General features: G+C 42.0%; 1 long non-coding RNA gene across 1 annotated transcript in view; it reads right to left on the minus strand.

Moving 5' to 3' along the window:
• Positions 1 to 14,054, minus strand: part of LOC130272651 (uncharacterized) — a 36,231-nt gene extending 22,177 nt beyond the window's left edge. Inside the window, exon 1 of the long non-coding RNA XR_008843660.1 lies at positions 13,948 to 14,054. This is a non-coding gene — a long non-coding RNA (uncharacterized LOC130272651). The remainder of the gene's footprint in view (positions 1 to 13,947) is intronic.
• Positions 14,055 to 22,585: the final 8,531 nt, after the last annotated feature.

Raw genomic sequence — 22,585 nt, forward strand, 5'->3', positions numbered from 1 at the left:
ACAAAAAAGTTTGCATTCATACTGAATATAGTAAAACAACAATGAAGACTAACAATAAGAAATTCTATATATGATCTCATCACTCGTTACGGAAGAATTGCTTAATATAATAGCTGAAGTCAAGTAAACGCCAAATCACCTGTACACATACATGAAGTTGTACAAATATCCATTAAAAATGGACCATTTGCTTAAAAAAATATCGTTGTGTCCATATAAATACCAAATGCTTCAAAAAAGATCTATGGAAATCCCTTTAATCATTTACGTTGAGTATATGAAAAAAGGTGTCAGCTATAGACACAACATGGTCTTGAAAATGATAGGGTTTCTTTACAAACTGTAGACACTCCCTTCTAAAATACCAGACCTGTAAAGTCACTCTTTGAAATCCCACTCAAATCTGACCTTTTCCTTGCTTAGAATAACATCTTAGAATTAGAGGAACCAAGACCCTTCTTGAACTTTTCCTTTAAGTAATTCCTCTGAGAAATCCACATAGAAAGGAATGAACAAATTATCTGCTATTTAAAATCAAGAAATTCAAGACTTGACTTCTTCAGTTTGTAGATATTTCCATCTTAACATTCTTGGGGTTGTTTTCCCTCCTTTCCTGACGCTTTAAGATTATCAAAGAACACTTGTCCCAGACAAGAGGACTTTGTTTTTGTGGACTTTGCAGATCACAGCTTCAATTATTTCACAGTTTGGTCTATTTTTAGCTCTATACTCATTTACGTACCTTACTATTTTTATTAGAACAGCTTCTATTCAATAAAGATATTCAATAACAGTATAGACAAATCTACTGTATATGAAAAGCTCAATGTGTGCACTAGGGACTTCCGTTACCCTATTCCACAAGTTCCGTTCTGCATCTCCCGCTAAGTGTGTCGGTCCAGGTTGCAAGCCATGCCCCTCCTGCAAGCCACACCCTCTCATAAGCCACGTCTTCTTCTATTCTCTGCCCTTTTTTGGTTTTGGCACAAGGGTGAAAACACCATCGACGCCCAATATACCCACATCCCAGGTCCTTCAACTACACTTTCTTCATCACAGCTGAGCCCCACCTCACTCTATAAGCTCCACATCTCCAGGTGAATGTGACGGTCCGACTTGCAAGCCATGCCCACTCCCACACCACACGTCAGCAAATCCACTCCTTCTTCTGTTTTTGGCCTATATACTTTTCATCACAGCACAACTGTTACGCCGAGCGCTCCGGGTCCCTGCTCCTCCCCGAAGCGCTCGCGGCGTTTCTCTCCCTGCAGCGCCCCGGTCAGACCCACTGACCGGGAGCACTGCACTGACATTGCCAGCGGGGATGCGATTCGCATAGCGGGTCGCGCCCGCTCGCGAATCGCATCCCAAGTCACTCACCTGTCCCGGTCCCCGGCTGTCATGCTCTGGCGCGCGCGGCTCCGCTCTCTAGGGCGCGCGCGCGCCAGCTCTCTGAGATTTAAAGGGCCAGTGCACCAATGATTGGTGCCTGGCCCAATCACCCTAATTAGTTTCCACCTGCTCCCTGGCTATATTACCTCACTTCCCCTGCACTTCCTTGCCGGATCTTGTTGCCTTAGTGCCTAGAGAAAGCTTCTTCTGTGTTTACCTTTACTGTGTTCCTGACCTCCTGCTATTACCATTGACTACGAACCTTGCCGCCTGCCCTGACCTTCTGCTACGTCTGACCTTGCTCTTGTCTACTCCCTTGTACCGCGCCTATCTCAGCAGTCAGAGAGGTTGAGCCATTGCCAGTGGATACGACCTGGATGCTACCGCCGCTGCAAGACCATCCCGCTTTGCGGCGGGCTCTGGTGAATACCAGTAGCAACTTAGAACCGGTCCACCGACACGATCCACGCCAATCCCTCTCTGGCACAGAGGATCCACCTCCAGCCTGCCGAATCGTGACAGTAGATCCGGCCATGGTTCCCGCTGAGGTCCCCCTGCCAGTTGTCGCTGACCTCACCACGGTGGTCGCCCAGCAATCCCGACAGATCGCCCATCTAAGTCACCAGCTGTCGCAAGTGTCCACCATGGTACAGCAACTTCAGTCGCAGCTACAGCAGCTGCAACAGCAGCCACCATCTCCTGCACCTCCTCCTCAGCGAGTGGCCGCTCCTAACCTCCGCTTGTCCCTGCCGGACAAATTTGATCGGGACTCTAGACTCTGCCGTGGTTTCCTGTCACAATGTTCCCTACATTTGGAGATGTTGTCGGACCAATTTCCTACAGAACGGTCGAAGGTGGCTTTCGTGGTTAGTTTCCTGTCTGGGAAGGCTTTGTCTTGGGCCACACCGCTCTGGAACTGCGATGATCCTGTCACCGCCACTGTACACTCCTTCTTCTCTGAGGTTCGTAGTGTCTTCGAGGAACCAGCCTGAGCTTCTTCTGCCGAGACTGCCCTGCTGAACCTGGTCCAGGGTAATTCTTCAGTAGGCGAGTACGCCATCCGATTTCGTACTCTCGCTTCCGAATTATCTTGGAACAACGAGGCTCTCTGCGCGACCTTTAAAAAAGGCCTATCCAGTAACATCAAAGATGTGCTGGCCGCACGAGAAATTCCTGCCAACCTGCATGAACTTATCCATTTGGCCACCCGCATTGACATGCATTTTTCTGAAAGACACCGGGAACTCCGCCAGGAAAAAGACCTTAATCCCTGGGCACCTCTCTCACGGTACCCCTTGCAATCTATCCCTGTGCCTCCCGCCGAGGAGGCTATGCAAGTGGATCGGTCTCGTCTGACTCTTGAAGAGAGGTCTCGCCGTAAGGATAAAAATCTATGTCTGTACTGCGCTAGTACCGAACATTTCTTGGTGGATTGCCCTATTCATCCTCCACGTCTGGAAAATGCACGCGCGCACCCAGATCACGTGGGTCTGGCATCTCTGGGTACGGAGTCTGCCTCTCCATGTCTCACTGTGCCCATGCGGATTTCTCCTTCTGCCAACTCCTCCTTCTCAGCCGTGGCCGTCTTGGACTCTGGTTCTTCTGGAAATTTTATTCTGGCCTCTTGGCTTGATAGGTACTGCATCCCGGTGACCCGTCTCATCAAGCCGCTCTACATTTCTTCGGTCAACGGAGTCAAGTTGCACTGCACTGTGCGTTACCGCACAGAGCCCCTGCTTATGAACATTGGACTACATCTCGAGAAAATTGAATTTTTGGTTCTGCCCAACTGCACCTCTGAAGTCCTCCTCGGTCTGCCATGGCTCCAGCATCATTCTCCCACCCTTGACTGGACCACCGGGGAGATCAAGAATTGGGGTCCTGCTTGCCGCAAGAAATGCCTCACGTCAGCTCCCAGCCCCGTCTGTCGAGCCTCTGTGTCTCCTCCTGTGCCTGGTCTCCCCAAGGCCTATCAGGACTGTGCCGTGCCTCCTCATAGCCCCCGTCCTGGTGACACTCTGCCCCGTGCCAAGCCTCACCCTCTGCCCCCCCCCATTCCCACTCCTTCTGATCTCTCTGTCGTTCATGAGTATACCCAGGACTTCACTGTCCCCCAGAAGGAGACTCTACAATCGCTCTCAATGTCCTCGTCCCATGTGGAGCGACATCCCGACAAAAAGAGGGGGAGACCTAAGGGGGGGTACTGTTACGCCGAGCGCTCCGGGTCCCTGCTCCTCCCCGAAGCGCTCGCGGCGTTTCTCTCCCTGCAGCGCCCCGGTCAGACCCGCTGACCGGGAGCGCTGCACTGACATTGCCGGCGGGGATGCGATTCGCATAGCGGGTCGCGCCCGCTCGCGAATCGCATCCCAAGTCACTCACCTGTCCCGGTCCCCGGCTGTCATGCTCTGGCGTGCGCGGCTCCGCTCTCTAGGGCGCGCGTGCGCCAGCTCTCTGAGATTTAAAGGGCCAGTGCACCAATGATTGGTGCCTGGCCCAATCACCCTAATTAGTTTCCACCTGCTCCCTGGCTATATTACCTCACTTCCCCTGCACTTCCTTGCCGGATCTTGTTGCCTTAGTGCCTAGAGAAAGCTTCTTCTGTGTTTACCTTTACTGTGTTCCTGACCTCCTGCTATTACCATTGACTACGAACCTTGCCGCCTGCCCCGACCTTCTGCTACGTCTGACCTTGCTCTTGTCTACTCCCTTGTACCGCGCCTATCTCAGCAGTCAGAGAGGTTGAGCCGTTGCCAGTGGATACGACCTGGTTGCTACCGCCGCTGCAAGACCATCCCGCTTTGCGGCGGGCTCTGGTGAATACCAGTAACAACTTAGAACCGGTCCACCGACACGGTCCACGCCAATCCCTCTCTGGCACAGAGGATCCACCTCCAGCCTGCCGAATCGTGACAACAGCCCTACCTGAGGATATGAGGAAGGGATATGAGGTCGGAATATGAGGACAGGATATGAAGCCGGTTATGAGGATTGGATATGAGATCGGAATATGAGGACATGATGTTAGGTTGGGATATGAGGATAGGATCTACAGTAAGTCTGTAAGTCAGGATATGTGGTCGGAATATGAGTATAGGATATAAGGACAGGAGCATCATTGTTGCTTTTCCTCTTCCATAAAGTTTACTTACGAAGACCAGGCAATGCTGGGAACTCTGCTAGCTGTATATAAATTACCTGAGTTGAATATAAAGCCCCTTAGATCTGTATAATATCATATAATATTCGATAATGGCAGATATACTGTACGGATTTTGCACAAAATGTATACAACCACAGAAAAAATAGCAATGTAATGACTCCATTTCAGCAAAAAAACTAACAAACATGTTTTCATACATTATTCCACTACATTAACTTCTACCTTAAAAACTTTCTTACATTTACACCTTTACCTCCCCTATCCTCCCCCTCCCTCTGAGAGCCTGGGCGAAGAAAAAAAATACAACCACATAGTTTCATTAAATTGAATTACATTAAATACAATTATGTGATTATGTGTAGAATAATGATTGTCATTACTGTATTGCTTGTTAGAAAGCTTTCTGCATATGACACACTTGAGAGGCAGAAATAGAAGAGGCATTGGACAAAGAGCTGTCTAACCACAACTTCTATAGGTAATGGTGGAAAGCTAAGAACAAGGATTAATTCAGCACATGGGGAGGACTGCAGTGCAGGCTGGCTGGGAGTACTAGTCCCTTGGAAAGGTAGATAGTTAATAATACATACATTTAGGTGCACTACTGTGGTAGATGTAAACAGTAACATATGACTAACCCTCAAAATGATGTTAAAATTGAGACATTAGCCAGTAAATCCTTATATGAAGGACATACCTGAGCATACGCAATTTATGTATTATCCCCGATTGTATGCATTTTATGCTGGGGATCGCCCTTAGCAACAGACCACAAGTGCAGGATCTGCTCCCCCAGTATAAATGCACAACTGCATTTGGGGTTATTCACCTCCTGCCATTTGAAACCACGTTTTTTTTCTTCATGTTCAAAGGTAGATACTTAATAATATCATGTGGTAGGGTGGTGTTAATGTTCCCCTGTGAGCCCAAGCACTAGTTCCTCAAAGGTGTTGTTCCCACAGGGGGAAGTTTATGAATAATAACTCCAAAAAATATGGAGAACATGGAAACAACTGGGAACTTTTCAGAACATTCTTTCCAGATTCAATTATATTGTAATAATTATAATAATAACAACAGTAATTCTATATTTATATAGTACACAGATTCTGCAATATAGTCTGTTTTGCTCAGAGCAGAATGTTACACTTTTGGTGGAAAGTCTCTAGTGCACTTTTTGCACATGTAAAGGAAGTTAGGCCGGGTTCACATATATCAGGCGTCCAGCAGTTTCCCTCCAGCGTGCACCGGAGGGAAACTGATGCTAGAACTGATCCCATTCATTTGAATGGGACAGTTCACAATCATCCAGCATCTCAATTTTGATGCTGGCTGGTTGGTCATGCCGGAGGGCAGCAGACAGTGGAAAACAGCTGTCCGCTGTCCAGAAACAATGGACGCCGGATGCTGTACAACTGATGACAACTTGCTATCAGTTGTGGCATCAGTTGCGTCGAGATCTAAGCTGAGTTCACCTATGCCAGATCCCGGACATATGTGAACACAGCCTTACCAATGTAGATGCAGATAGGCTAGAGTCCAGTGAGGTTGAACTGTGATAGGCCAACACAGGTTTGCTTACTGTGGTGCAAGTACTTTTACTCACTGGTTTGTGGCGTGATACCCTAAGTGAAGGGTGTATGCAGAAAAACCTTTGTGAAGTGTTAAGCCACACAGGACTAACTTCAACCTTAGGTCAGTGAAGAGGTTATTGTAAGCAAATGGATCCTTCTTCTTTTATGATTAAGGCTAAGTTTCCACTTGGTTTTTTTTCTGGCAGTTTTTGGATATCTGCCACTGCAGTTTTTGAGCCTAAGTCAGAAGTGGATCCATAAGGGAGGAGAAGTATAAGACCTTCCTTTATATGTCCTATTCCTTATGGATCCACTTCTGGCTTTGGCTCAAAAACTGCAGTGGCAATTTTCCATAAACTACCAGAGAAAAAACCAAGTGGAAATTTAGCCTTAGGGTACGTTCCCACACAGCGTATTTGCTGCGTATTTGCTGCGGCGTATTTTATTTTCCCTGTTGAAGTCAATGGGTAGGAAAATACGCAGCACCAAATACGCAGCAAAAACGCAGCAAAATACGCTGTGTGGGAATGCACCCTTAGACTACGTTTCCACTTGTTTTTTTCCTGGCAGTTTTTGGAGATCTGCCACTGCAGTTTTTGAACCAAAGCCAGAAATGTATTCAAAAGGTATAGGACATATAAAGGAAGGACTTATACTTCTCCTCCCTTATGGATCCACTTCTGACTTTGGCTCAAAAACTGCAGTGGCAGATATCCAAAAACTGCCAGAAAAAAAACCAAGTGGAAACTTAGCCTAAACCATACTTCTTTTTGGAGCTGGAAACTTGAGAACGATGCCTTCACAGCGTGGACTGGAGATGACCTTTTGGGTGAAGTCCTCCAAACAGCTATAGATCATGCTCAGAGCTCAAGAGTCAAAGGCAGTACTGAATATACTGTATATCATATTTTCTTGAAATGTACAGTTATTCCTTTAATTGGAGCATGCCTATAGAGTAAGTGGGCGATGTGCGAGTGCTTATTGCCAGTAGATGTCTTACTCACATAATCCTTTCTGATGCTTAACATTGCCTGATAATTCAGTCATAAAACAAGAAAAGCTAATGTTTAATTATTGGTAATTTAATCACTTTTAATATGTGTCCACTCGCTTTGCTATAAATAAATATAATGGAGAGCTAAACATAAATCAGTGACATCATTCTGACGGGTGTATGAATACCTGAAACAGAATCCTTCAAGTGGCTGCACGTCATGCCAAATGTTCACTAGAAGGTAGGGCAGCTGTTTGCTAAATCCCATTAGTAAATACATCCTGCAGCTAATCCAAAACGTCACTAGATAGGTCTAATGACCTTATGGACTTGTATATGTAACTTTCTAATTGACAACTGCTTAGGAGCCTCAGGCAGCGTTTACTAAGAGCTTTATACCCCATCTGAGTGAGATCACGAATAATTTGGACATTGGTTTGAGCTTTTCATTTACATGCAGAAATGTTTACACAGGATTGTAGCAATATTAGTGATCTTTGATGAGCTTTGAAATATGTTTATATAGGTTCGTACTATGCTGAATATTTTGACAAAAGTAGTATTGCTGCAATCATTAGCAACAATGCTGCCATGATTTGCACCAAACAAAACGACATGAATTTCATGTATTAAAGGGGTATTCCAGGATCTAAGCTTTTATCCCCTATCCAGAGGATAGGCAATACAATGTTTGATCATGAGGGGCCCACAGCGGTCAGACATTGTATACCCTATCCTCTGGATAGGGGATAAAAGCTTAGATCCCGTAATACCCCTTTAATGTATTGCCACCTTTGAGGCACTTTTTAGATACTTTTTTCATGTTGTGTTTGACTGCTACCTATGTCATGTTGTTAAATCTAAGGAAAGTTAGATAATTCTATTAAGACACAATTTAAAAGAATATAAATTAAGTTTAACTTAATCAAAAAGTTAAAGTGATGGTCTTGAGCTTAAAAGGGTATTCCACTGAAACTCTATGATTTCATATTTAATCCATAGTTAAAAGTTATACCAGTTCTCAATATACATTGCTCAAAAATATAAAGGGAACACTTAACCAACACAATGTAACTCCAAGTCAATCACACTTCTGTGAAATCACACTGTCCACTCGGGAAGCAACACTGATTGACAATCAATTTCACATGCTGTTGTGCATATGGAACACACAACAGGTGGAAATTATAGGCAATTAGCAAGACACCCCCAATAAAAGAGTGGTTCTGCAGGTGGTGACCACAGACCACTTCTCAGTTCCTATGCTTCCTGGCTGATGTTTTGGTCACTTTTGAATACTGGCGGTGCTTTCACTCTAGTGGTAGCATGAGACGGAGTCTACAACCCACACAAGTGGCACCGGTAGTGCAGCTCCTCCAGGATGGCACATCAATGCGAGCTTTGGCAAGAAGGTTTGCTTTGTCTGTCAGCGTAGTGTCCAGAGCATGGAGCCGCTACCAGGAAACAGGCCAGTACATCAGGAGACGTGGAGGAGGCCGTGGGAGGGCAGCAACCCAGCAGCAGGACCGCTACTTCCGCCTTTGTGTAAGGAGGAGTAAAAGGAGCATTGCCAGAGCCCTGCAAAATGACCTCCAGCAGGCCACAAATGTGCATGGGTCTACTCAAATGGTCAGACCAACAACTAAATAATGACCCAAGAGGAGGGGAGGGTACAATTACACTAAACAACAAGTGTGCCCATAAGGCTCCGGAATCCTCATAATCCCTACTCTTATAAAACGTAACTTTTATTCATTAATTTATAAAATCACCAAGGGAGGAATATTAAAACCACAACTAATTCCACTGGATGTAATCCACTATCCTTTCCAATATTGTAAACAACTGTTCTATTCAGAACTAGTTAGGAAAAGCGTGTTCAGTACTAAACTAGTGCTGATTAAGGGCTTTTTGTGCCGACATTGGAGGCAGTTGCAACTGCGGTGTGTACTGCCTTTCACTTAACTTCTTATATGCCAGTGGATACTAGTGCAAATAAAACCGTGTATCTGCTAACATCCTACATGTTTTGCCACTAAGTGTGGCTTTCTCAAGGATGACAGCTAGCAGAATGACACGTTTCAGCTCTGGCTTATAAGCCCTCTGAGCCTGACGTCATGACCAATCGGTTCATGCTTGTCACATGAGATACCTGTCACGCCAATAGGGATCCTGTATACCTGTAAACACAACACCTTTACATACGTCATGGCTGTCTTGCTCCAATCAGCTTTCCCAGAGGGTGTACCTGGGGCCAGACCAGGCTGCACTCCTGGACCACGTCCGTGATCGCGCGCCCGCAGCGCGCATATTCTCGCCTCGCATGCACTCCACCGGTCAATCCACAGGCAAGCGGAGCGCAGGTCTTCTCCCTCATTCTGTATAAGGTGAATTGCGCATGTCACAGAACTTTGAAATCATCCTATGCTGAGATGTACATTGTGCATGACAAAGCTGTTAGAGTATTTCTCATATCTTTCCTGCATTTGTCACAGAGCTTTGTACACTCATACATAATGATGTCTATTGTACATGGTGTTTATTTATAAAATTACATTGTTAACTGAATAAGTTTGATGTGTCACATGACCCTCTTCCTATTGAAAAAATAAAAGTTGGATTAAAAATGGCCGACTTCAAAATGGCCACCATGGTCACCACCCATCTTGAAAAGTTTCCTCCCTCACATATACTAATGTGCCACAAACAGGAAGTTAACATCACCAACCATTCCCATTTTATGAAGGTGTATCCATATAAATGGCCCACCCTGTATTTATATTTGTAGTTCAAATCACAACTTTATGACACATTTTTTCAGATGAATGGTGTGAAATTGAACCCCTCGTTCAATCCCAAAGGGTTCAAACTTTTCATCCAAAATCCACTTAGCCTCTTCCTTCAAAAGGATCTTATCCAAACTACCTCCTCTTGGATCCATTTGAATTTGTCGCACCCCAAAGTATTGTAAATCCTTTGGATTTCCTTTGTGTTTCGCCCAGATGTGTCTCAGATGCAGCTAATATGTTTTGATATCTGTCGTCTCAATTCCTGTATGGTTTTCCCAATATATAACCTGGGACATGAACACAGGACACCATATATGACTCCCTGGCTTCGGCAATTTACAAAATCCACTAATCTATATAAATTCCTATCTGTGGGATTGGTGAATTCCCTCCTTCTTTTGAGGTATATGCAAAAACTGCAACTGCTACATGGGCACGTGCCTATAGTTGGATTTTTGAGCCACATCTGTTTGGGTTCTAGATAAAAGGAATTAGTTGTGGTTTTAATATTCCTCCATGAGGAAACAGAAACACTCCATGAGGGTGTTATGAGGGCTCGGCGTCCAAAGGCGGGGGTTGTGCCTACAGCCCAACACTGTGAAAGATGTTTGGCATTTGTCAGAGAACACCAAAATTGGCAAATTTGCCACTGGCGCCCTGTGCTCTTCACAGATGAAAGCAGGTTCACACTGAGCACATGTGACAGACGTGACAGAGTCTGGTGATGCCGTGGAGAATGTTTTGCTGCCTGCAACATCCTCCAGCATGACCGGTTTGGCGGTGGGTCAGTAATGGTGGGGGGTGGCATTTCTTTGGGGGGGCCACACAGCCCTCCATGTGCTTGTCCAGAGGTAGTCTGACTGCCATTAGGTACCAAGATGTGTTCCTCAGACCCCTTGTGAGACCATATGCTGGTGCGGTTGACCCTGGGTTCCTCCTAATAAAAGACAATGCTAGACCTCATATGGCTGGAATGTGTCAGCAGTTCCTGCAAGAGCAAAGTATTGATGTTATGGACTCGTCCGCCCGTTCCCCAGACCTGAATCTGATTGAGCACATCTGGGTCATCATCTCTCTCCATCCACAAATGCCACATTGTACCACAGACTGTCCAGGAGTTGGCGGATGCTTTAGTCCCGGTCTGGGAGGAAATCCCTCAGGAGACCATCTGGCACCTCATCAGGAGCATGCCCAGGCGTTGTAGGGAGGTAATACGGGCACATGGAGACCACAAACACTACTGAGCCTCATTTTAACTTGTTTTAAGGACATTACATCAAAGTTGGATCAGCCTGTAGTGTGGTTTTCCACTTTGATTTTGAGTGTGACTCCATATCCAGACCTCCATGGGTTCATAAATTTGATTTCCATTGATAATTTTTGTGTTATTTTGTTGTCAGCACATTCAACTATGTTAAGACTTAGTTTAGTGTGGGTGAACAGACTGACAGTTTTCCTTTAAAGGCTTTGTGTGTGTATTACAATGGTTGGTAGGGCTGCAGCCACCAACAGTAAGAGTTTACATGAAGGCCTGAAATGCTGTGTCACAATTGATTACTGTCTCGTGTTGTGATAGTTATAACAGCTGGGGCTCTATACCCGTTTTATACACTGGCAATAATAGTGTCATTAACATGATTATGTTGCATAATAAACATACTAAAAATGTATTATTATTTTGCATAATAAACAAACTAATAATTATTGATTATGTTGCATAATAAACACATTAATAAATAATGATTATGTTGCATAATAAACACACTAATAATTAATGATTATGTTACATTACTAAGCACACTAATAAAAGTTACGTTTTATAGTGGGGATTGGTGTATCGGGTTATAGTGATCCCTGGTGAGGGATCTTTTGGAGTCTGTAGTTTATAGCTTACCCTTCACTCCACTGCATCATCAAAGGTCCCTCAGCCATGATCTCTCCTATCCTGCACAGCAGCACTGTCCCCAACATGTTACTGGTCACTCGATGGTGACATCATCACAGGTCCTACACATTCAACATCTAGCAGGTTGGGTCGAGGGAGGAGACGCTCCCTTCCTCTCTCTTCTGCCACTGCTGTGATCTGTGTTCATGGTGGCTAAGTTAAAGGGGTACTCCGGTGAAAACCTTTTTTCTTTTAAATCATCTGGTGGCAGAAAGTTAAACATATTTGTAAATTACTTCTATAAAAAATCTTAATCCTTCCAGTACTTATTAGCTGCTGAATGCTACAGAGGAAATTCCTTTCTTTTTGGAACACTGATGACATCACAAACACAGTGCTCTCTGCTGACATCTCTGTCCATTTTAGCAACCATGCATAGCAGATGTATGCTAAGGGCAGCATGGTGGCTCAGTGGTTAGCACTGCTGCCTTGCAGTGCTGGGGACTTGGGTTGAAATCCCACTAAGGACAACAATAAATAAAATGTTGTTATTATTATAATAACGTCAGCAGAGAGAACTGTGGTCGTGATGTCATCAAAGAGCATTCCAAAAAGAAAATAATTTCCTCTGTAGTATTCAGCAGCTAATAAGTACAGGAAGGATTAAGATTTTTTAATAGAAGTAATTTACAAATATGTTTAACTTTCTGCCACCAGTTGATTTAAAAGAAAAAAGGTTTTCACCGGAGTACCCCTTTAATAGAGAAACAGGAGAGTGATGGGTGCAAAGGAATGGTAGGTATAATTAAAAGGTCGATTCTGCAAGAACAGAGTTCCTGCTCTGGAGAAAGTGAAGGAATGCCGTTACCATGCTTTCCTGCAGGACTCAAGCCCTGATATCAAATATTTATAGACTGTTTACTTGGTAGCTGATAGTAACTTATTTAGGGTGGTAATGAGTTACTCTGTCAGGCCTATGCTTAGCATTTCTAGAAGCTTGACTTTAGTTACTATGCTTTCAATCTATATGTACTTACCTCTGATCACAAAGAATCCTTGACATAATCTCAAATATGAATCACCAGCAAACACTGACTATAATGGGATGGATTGTCTCCCATAATAGTTATGATCAAAGCATACATTCTGTGAAATGCCGAGAAGCTCAAGTGGAACATTTGAATGAACTGTTTAAAGCAATTGTTTCTAAATATATACCCATGTATGAGCTAGAGGTGATTGTGTGAGCTCTGGCTGCTGACAATGTTTGCTTTTTTCCAGTTTTGGTTTTACTTTCTCATTTTCAGGTACGCGTTTGGCTATTAGCATATATATCTATATATTCATGAAGAAAACGAATGTATCTTCAAAATAATCGATTACTTTCATTATGAAAAATAATAGGACTGCCTTTTCTTTTAGTTATAGGACTTACGTATCTGTTTAATAAATTTACCGGTTTTCTACTTCTATGCACTTAAAGAAGCACTCCAGCTAATTGGACATATCATATTAACCAGCAATATTCTAGCAGTGTTATTTGTCTCATCCGAGCTCAGTTGCATTCATACATTGCGAGCAGCTGTGTTATGTGATATCCAGCCTACAACTCCAACCTCCCATACCCACCAAGCTCCACCCTGCATGTTCAGCTGTATGCCCTTATGTGATGTCATTATTTTACTCTAGGTGATCAGGAGTGCAGTGATATAGTACATGATTTTCTTTAATAATGTAGACTGTAGAGTTATAAATGAACTCCCCTGACTCACACCGCATGTGTCTGCTTTCTGTTGTGTGCAGAATCTCAAGTACTGAGAAAAACATATTGAAATGACAGTATGAGTTAAGGTACCCATACATATTAAATTAAAATGAAAAAAGACAACAAATTTCAACTAAATCAATCATCTGGTGGGTGCAATTTAACAATAAACATCATTTTAGTCTCAAAGCTGTAAAAAATATACCAACAGTGCACATTACTGTTTACTAAGCATAGATACGGTGGAGAAATATACAAAGAACAATGTAATAAGTGATATGAACATACACTATAATCCGGTATAAGGGGGGGGGGGGCAATTGGGTTCAAAGACAAAGGTAGAATAGAGCGGCCATAACACAAGATACAGTTGATGACAGAAACGTACAATACAGTCACAAGGCGATATAATACGATGCATGCTGGGAAGGGGCAGGGCCGGCCAAAGGCATGGTGCTGTCTGGATCCAAGAGTTCAATGCTGCCTAGAACGTTTTTTATGACTTCATAATATGGTAAATCTAACATACTATCTTTAACCCCTTAATGACCTGGGGTTTTTCCATTTAGCATTTTTGTTTTTTCCTCCTTACCTTTAAAAAATCATAACTCTTTCAATTTTGCACCTAAAAATCCATGTGATGGCTTATTTTTCTACTTTGTAATGATGTCATTGTGAGACAAGATTGAAAAAAAACACAATTTTTTAACTTTTTGGGGCTTCCGTTTCTACGCAGTACATTTTTCAGTAAAAATTACACCTTCCCTTTATTGGCGGTATGAGGGCTCATTTTTAGCGCCATGATCTGAAGTTTTTCCTTCATAGGACTTATTGATTAACTTTTTATTAATTTTTTCATGACATAAAAAGTGATCAAAAATAAACTATTTTGGAATTTGGAATTTCTTTGCGCGCACGCCATTGACTGTGCAGTTTAATGAATTATATATTTTTATAATTAAGACATTTCCGCACGCGGCTATACCACATATGTTTATTTTTATTTACACAGTTTTTTTAATGGGAAAAGGGGGGGTGATTCAAAATTTTTTTGGGGATGGGGTTAAATGATCTTTATTCACTTTTTTTTTTTTTTCACTTTTTTTTTGCAATGTTATAGCTCCCATAGGGGGCTATAAGACTGCACACACTGATCTTTTACATTGATCTATAGTTTCTCATAGGAAACCATTGATCAATGATTCTGCCGCTTGACTGCTCATGCCTGGATCTCAGGCACTGAGCAGTCATTCGGCGATCGGACACCAGGAGGCAAGGTAAGGGACGCTCCTGCTGTGTTACAGCTGTTCGGGATGCTGCGATTTTGCCGCGGACATCCCGAACAGCCCCCTGAGCTAACCGGCAATGATTTACTTTCACTTTAGACGCAGCGTTCAACTTTGAACGCCGCATCTAAAGGGTTAATAGTATGCGGCACCGGCGATCAATGCCGCACGCTATTAGCCATAGTTCCCTGCCGTTGCTGCCCCGCGTTATAGATTAGTATATGTGAGGGGGAAACTTTTCAAGATGGGGGGTGACCATGGTGGCCATTTTGAAGTTGGCCATTTTTAATCCAACTTTAGTTTTTTCAATAGGAAGATGGTCATGTGACACATCAAACTTAACTTTATTTTTTCATGAGTTATTTACAAGTTTCTGACCACTTATAAAATGTGTTCAATGTGCTGCCCATTGTGTTGGATTGTCAATGCAACCCTCTTCTCCCACTCTTCACACACTGATTGCAACACCGCAGGAGAAATGCTAGCACAGGCTTCCAGTATCCGTAGTTTCAGGTACTGCACATCTTGTATCTTCACAGCATAGACAATTGCCTTCAGAAGACCCCGCGACGTAGCAATTTCGCATATCCAGTGGCCTACATGATGATGTGTTTCCCTCTTTATGCACTGAAGCTGGCACGTTCCCAGAGTTTTTCCAGCAAGATGGTGCACCACCACATTATGGGTGTCAGGTCCGAGCATTCCTAGATGAACAGTTTCCTGGAAAGTGGATTGGTCATCGTGGGCCAGTTGAATGGCCCCCAAGGTCTCCCAATCTGACCCCCTTAGACTTTTATCTTTGGGGTCATCTGAAGGCAATTGTCTATGCTGTGAAGATACGAGATGTGCAGCACCTGAAACTACGGATACTGGAAGCCTGTGTTAGCATTTCTCCTGCGGTGTTGCTATCAGTGTCTGAAGAGTGGGAGAAGAGGGTTGCATTGACAATCCAACAAATGGGCAGCACATTGAACACATTTTATAAGTGGTCAGAAACTTGTAAATAACTCATGAAAGAATAAAGTTACGTTAAAACCAAGCACATCATTGTTTTTCTTGTGAAATTCCCAATAAGTTTGATGTGTCACATGACCCTCTTCCTATTGAAAAAACAAAAGTTGGATTCAAAATGGCCGACTTCAAAATGGCTGCCATGGTCACCACCCATCTTGAAAAGTTTCCCCCCTCACATATACTAATGTGCCACAAACAGGAAGTTAATATCACTAACCATTCCCATTTTATGAAGGTGTATCCATATAAATGGCCCGCCCTGTACAATGCTCAGAAGAGAAGGAGTCACATTTGTCTTTTGGAAAGCAAATTTTGCTGTAATGGTTTTTGAGGGGCATGTCACATCTAGGGTATGCTGGGACTTGTAGTTATGCAACAGCTGGAGGCACAATACTGCAACTACCAGCATGTCTTTTGGTAGTTTGTGCATGCTTGGGGTTGTAGTTATGCAATTGCTGGAGGCACACTTTTTCATCGAAAAAATGTGCCTCCAGCTGTTGCATAACTACAACCCCCAGCATGCACAAACTACCAAAGGGCATGCCGGGAGTTGTAGTAGTGCCTTCTGCTGTTGCATAACAACAACTCCCAGCATTCCCTTTTGTGTATGCTGGGAGTTGTTGCTAAGCAACAGCAGGAGGCCAGCCTTACTGCCTGCTGCTGCTCTGCCAGATCCTGATGCCGGGGATAGGGGGACCCCGCTCCAGGTACTCACTCTCGTCACCCGCTCTCGCCCTCCGGAATAGGGGTGTAGTGGGTGCCACTAGGGACACCCCACAGCAGGAGTCCTGATTCATCGGTGGCACCAGGTCACTCCTGCTGCTATAGGGTGATAGGTGCCATGTCGGACGACACCTATCACCCTTTTTTCCGGGTCATTCGCAAATCGCCAATCTGAATTGTTCCTGAGACCCCCTCCCCATATCGGCAATCACCGCAAATCGATGATGCAGGGGTTTGCACGGGGTGCCTGCTGAATAATTTCCTTATGTCCTTAACGGGTTAATATATGGGTCAGTACGATTCCAATCATATCAAACTTGGATAATTTTTGTTTTGTTTTAAGAATAAGAAAAAAAAACATTTCTTCAATGCAATGTTCTTATCCCTATCACTTCTGGCATCTACGAAGCTATGTTTATTTTTGTACCATGAGTTGAAGTTTTTAACGAGACCACTTTTGCTTATCTATGAAATTTTGATCACAAATTTTTTCTAGTACAAGATTTTTTTGCGTTAATGCCATTCACCGTGCTTGATCAGGAACACCATAATTTATTAGTTCAGACAATTACGCACGTAGTGATACCAAATATGTTTTTTTTTTTTACAGTGTTCTATTTGAAAAATGGGAAAATAGGAGTGATTTTAACTTTTATTGGGGGGGGGGGATTTTTTAAAAATATTTTAACCCCTTAATGACAATGGACGTTAATGTATTTCATGGTGCCATGGTACTTAACGCACCATGACTTACATTTAGGCGCCGCCATGACCGCTAGCACCAGAACGGTGCTCGCATCATGCGCGGCAGGTCCTGGCTGCGATCAGCAGCCAGGGACCCACCGGTAATGGCGGACATCCGCAATCGCGAGGATGTCCGCCATTAACCCCTCAGATGCTGTGATCAATACAGATCACAGCATCTGTGGCAGTGTGGTACTTTGAATGGATGATCGGATCGCCGCAGCGCTGCCACGGGGATCCGATCATCCAGCAAGGCAGCTGGAGGTCCCCTCACCTGGCTTCGGCTGTCTCCCGGGGTCTTCTGCTCTGGTCTGAGATAGAGCAGACCAGAGCAGAAGATCACCGATAATACTGATTAGTGCTATGTCCTATGCATAGCACTGAACAGTATTAGCAATCAAATGATTGCTTTAAATAGTCCCATATGGGGACATAAAAAGTGTAAAACAAAGTAAAAAAAATGTAAAATAAAAAAGTACAAATATTTGACAAATCCCCTCCCCCAATAAAAAAGAAAAATGTCCGTTTTTCCCATTCTACCCCCAAAAAAGCGGATTTTTTTATTAATACACATATTTGGTATCATCGCGTGCGTAAAATTCAAAAATATTAAAATATATTGTTAATTATCCCGTACAGTGAGCGGCGTAAACATAAAAAAATAAAAATTCAAACAAAGTTCAAAATTGCTGCTTTTTTGTCATATTTTATTCCTCAAAAAATGTATAAAAAATTTATAAACAGTCAAACCTAAGCAAAAGTGGTACTGATAAAAACTACAGATCAAGGCACAAAAAATTAGGCCTCAAACCGCCCCATATATGGAAAAATTAGAAAGTTATAGGTGGTCAAAATAGGGCAATTTCAAACATGCTAATTTTATTTCAATGGTTTGAGATTTTTTTTTAAGTGGTACAATTATAGGAAAGCATAGAACATGGGTATCATTTTAATCGTATTGACCCACAGAATAAAGAAAACATGTAATTTTTACCGGAAAGTGTACAACGTGAAAGCAAAACCTTCCAAAATTTGCTAAATTGCGGTTTTCTTTTCAATTTTCCCACATAAATAATATTTATTTGGTTGCGCCGTACATTTTATGGTAAAATAAGTGATGTAATTACAAAGTACAATCGGTGACACAAAAAACAAGCCCTCATATGGGTCTGTGGATGGAAACATAAAAGAGTTATGATTTTAGAAGGCGAGGTGGAAAAAACTAAAATGCAAAAATAAAATTGGCTAAGGCCTTAAGGGGTTAAAGCATATCCGTCAGATCCAACAAAAAAACAATCTTTTTAATATATCACTCAGTACCTAATCCTGACCATGTACATCTAATTTTTTTTGTGTCTAGCACCTTTATTTTTTTATTACACTTTTAATTTAGCTCATTAGTCTGAATTCCTCTCAAAGGGAGGGGGCATGGCCTCGCTGTGCAGGTGTCCGCCCCCTCCCTCAGTATGCTGTCTGCTCACATCTCCCCTAGCATTAGCAAAACTACAACTCCCAGCTTGTCCTCACTGACAGTAGCAGGACACAAGCTGACAGTGGGAGGATTTTTCCCCCAGCTGTGAGCCCTATGCTACCAGCTGCCAATCAAGGAAGTGTGTCCATGACATAGGTGATGACGCATGGACACAGCAGGACTAGTATGTGTCCAAGCAGGCAGGGGGGGCAGTTGTTTGACTGGCTTTTTCAGTATGAAATACAGAATTTTTTTTAATGAAAGCAATTGCAAAACCTATTGGTTTTACATGCTTTACAACATATCAAAAGTTTTTGTATCTGACAGTGCTCATTTAAAAAAATATTCTTTTACTTTTTTCTTTCACTTTTTTACTTTTATAAAAATAAATTACAGTAGATGGCTTGCATAGATCAATGTAATGCTATTAAATTACATTGATCTATGTTTTTTGGGGCTCGATTGGTTAAGGCTGCCTAAGGCAACCTTAAGCAATCACCAATCCATGGAGCATCAGGAAGTAAGTCCCTGTTCTTCCCTAGCCATCTCCGATGTCCCTCATTATTAGCAGTTTAGTGTCTGTCGACAGTTTCATAGAAGGCTGGTTTATTGGTGCTATTAGTGTTCAGTATGAGGTAATGACAGATTGTAACAGCTTTTTTAACCATAAAATCTTAATCATATGTCATAAAGCTGGGAAAATTAAAGGGAAATCTCTGTTTGTTTTGGGAAATTTTGTAAAATCCCAAACACAATCATTTAATTGTTTGAATGTTAGTATTACCAGTTATAAGGAACTATGAAATGGAAAAGGGAATTTACTTACACACCTAATCTAAAGCAAATCATTTAAACCACAAGGAAATCTGCTAATAGAGTATATTTTTATGGCTGTGACATTGGAGGCAAGTGAATGAAAGGAAATCTGCCCCTGACAGTGTTCTAATAGGTTCAGTTGAGACGCGCAAAGGACACTTGCATGAATGTGTAGGAGGCCACACACCAAAAAGATCGATCACCAGGAGGAAACTGTGTCTCCTATACAACGCTGCATATTGTGTCCACAATACATCCCCTGAATTACTACTTTTATCCTGTTACTAATATACAGTTTTTCTTGCATCATACAATGGCATTTAAATAATTATAAAATGACAGAGTTTAAAATGTGAAACAATTAGTGTTTATTGACTAAAATATAAAATATAAAGTGCAGTGTGTCTCATACAGTAGAGCTTGTCTGGTGTAGTCACAGTATCACAGATGATCTGAAAAAGATGTAATTAAGTGGTTACTAAAATTGGTATAAAAATGTTCCTAAAAAAGGGGATTTAAGGAGTGTGATGTACTTTATATACCACCCACCTATAAAGTGCTGGGTGCTGTGAGTATATCTGTCGGTTGCAATTGAAAGGAAGCGATTCAATTAAAAGACAAATTTCTGAGAAGAGGCTATGAAGAGGAGAAATTGAATAAAATTGCAGAAGATATAGGAAAAGTGGAGAGAAAACAGATATCGGAGAAAAAGGATAAAAAGAAAAATATGGATAAAATGGATGGAAATCAAATAGAAAAAGAAATGATAGATATACCAGTAATAACCACTTATTCAAATCAAAGCTACAAAATTAAAAGGATAATTAAAAAACATTGGTACCTACTAAAAGATGACAAAGTGATAGGGGAAAAACTAACATCAAAACATAAATTCAACTTTAAAAAAGCCAAAAATTTGGGCAATTTTATTGCACGAACATTAAAACAGAAATATAGGAGAGCTCCCACACAAATGCAATTAACAGGAGGTATAAAATTAAATCCCCTACCTAATGATTTTTTTCCATGTAGAAATTGCAATGCATGTAAAAGTATGATAGCCCAACCTATACAGAGTATCAATAATTTTGGTACAAATAAAAAGATTCTTCAACACATACACTGCAAAACTAGAGGGGTTATTTATGGCATCCGATGCCCCTGCGACAAGCTATACATAGGCCGCACAAAAAGATCCCTCATTCAATGTTTAAAAGAACATATTTATATTGAGGGACATCCCCTCTCCAACCATTTCAGAGAAAAACACAATTCTGAAATAAAAACTACAACAATGTAGTGATCTTTTAGTTATAGTATTCAATATGATTATTTAGTGCTGGCACCGTAGTTACGATGTATATCCAAAAATGCCTACCGCATTAAATGTTTTTCTCCGGGGGTTCCGTCCGGTACTTCCTTAGAGTCCTCACTGTACTGTATTCCGGTTTGGCTTAAGGGTGCAGGCTGGGATGGGAGAACAGCCCCGGCCGGTGGCGTCTCTACCTTCCTCGCTGCCTGAGAGAGTCGATCAAACTGTTTTTCCCACGTGACGTCACTACGGATAGTTTTGGAATCCAAAAAGGACCTTCCAACTAGTTTCGGAGACGTGCTGTCTCCTTCCTCTGGGATAGCTTCCCACTTGGATTCTCCGCTTCTTATGATCGGCTCCCATTAACCACTTCAGTGCCAGTGAGTATTCTATGATTCTTCCAAGAACCCGAACATTTCAAAATCTATGTTTAAACCATGCAATGCTCCTGTGTTTAGTTCAAAAATCCATTTGGCCTCTGTTCTCAACATTTGGGCAATGAAGTTACCCCCTCTCCAATTGGGGGTAATTATCTCTAAGCCAAAGAATTGGGCATTTTTTATTTCAGAATTGTGTTTTTCTCTGAAATGGTTGGAGAGGGGATGTCCCTCAATATAAATATGTTCTTTTAAACATTGAATGAGGGATCTTTTTGTGCGGCCTATGTATAGCTTGTCGCAGGGGCATCGGATGCCATAAATAACCCCTCTAGTTTTGCAGTGTATGTGTTGAAGAATCTTTTTATTTGTACCAAAATTATTGATACTCTGTATAGGTTGGGCCATCATACTTTTACATGCATTGCAATTTCTACATGGAGAAAAACCATTAGGTAGGGGATTTAATTTTATACCTCCCGTTAATTGCATTTGTGTGGGAGCTCTCCTATATTTCTGTTTTATTGTTGGTGCAATAAAATTGCCCAAATTTTTGGTTTTTTTAAAGATGAATTTAGGTTTTGATGTTAGTTTTTCCCCTATCACTTTGTCATCTTTTAGTAGGTACCAATGTTTTTTAATTATCCTTTTAATTTTGTAGCTTTGATTTGAATAAGTGGTTATTATTGATATATCTATAATTTCTTTTTCTATTTGATTTGCATCCATTTTTATCCATATTTTTCTTTTTATCCTTTTTCTCCAATATCTGTTTTCTCTCCACTTTTCCTATATCTTCTGCAATTTTATTGAATTTCTCCTCTTCATAGCCTCTTCTCAGAAATTTGTCTTTTAATTGAATAGCTTCCTTTCAATTGCAACCGTCAGATATACACACAGCACCCAGCACTTTATAGGTGGTTGGTATATAAAATACATCACACTCCTTAAATCCCCTTTTTTAGGAACATTTTTATACCAATTTTAGTAACCACATAATTACATCTTTTTCAGATCATCTGTGATACTGTGACTACACCAGACAAGCTCTACTGTATGAGACACACTGCACTTTATATTTTAGTCAATAAACACTAATTGTTTAACATTTTAAACTCTGTCATTTTTATTGAGCGCCAGCACTTTATAATTATTTATTTCATATAGGTGGGTAAGACCACTGATCATATAGGTATACAGGACCCTACATTGTGCAAGGCAGCTTCCCAATACTAGATCCTATATATTGCGCTTGTATTATTTCTATATGCAATGGCATTTAT

The sequence above is a fragment of the Hyla sarda genome, chromosome 5 (genome assembly GCF_029499605.1).
Source record: "Hyla sarda isolate aHylSar1 chromosome 5, aHylSar1.hap1, whole genome shotgun sequence".
In the NCBI taxonomy this organism is placed as follows: Eukaryota; Metazoa; Chordata; class Amphibia; order Anura; family Hylidae; genus Hyla; species Hyla sarda.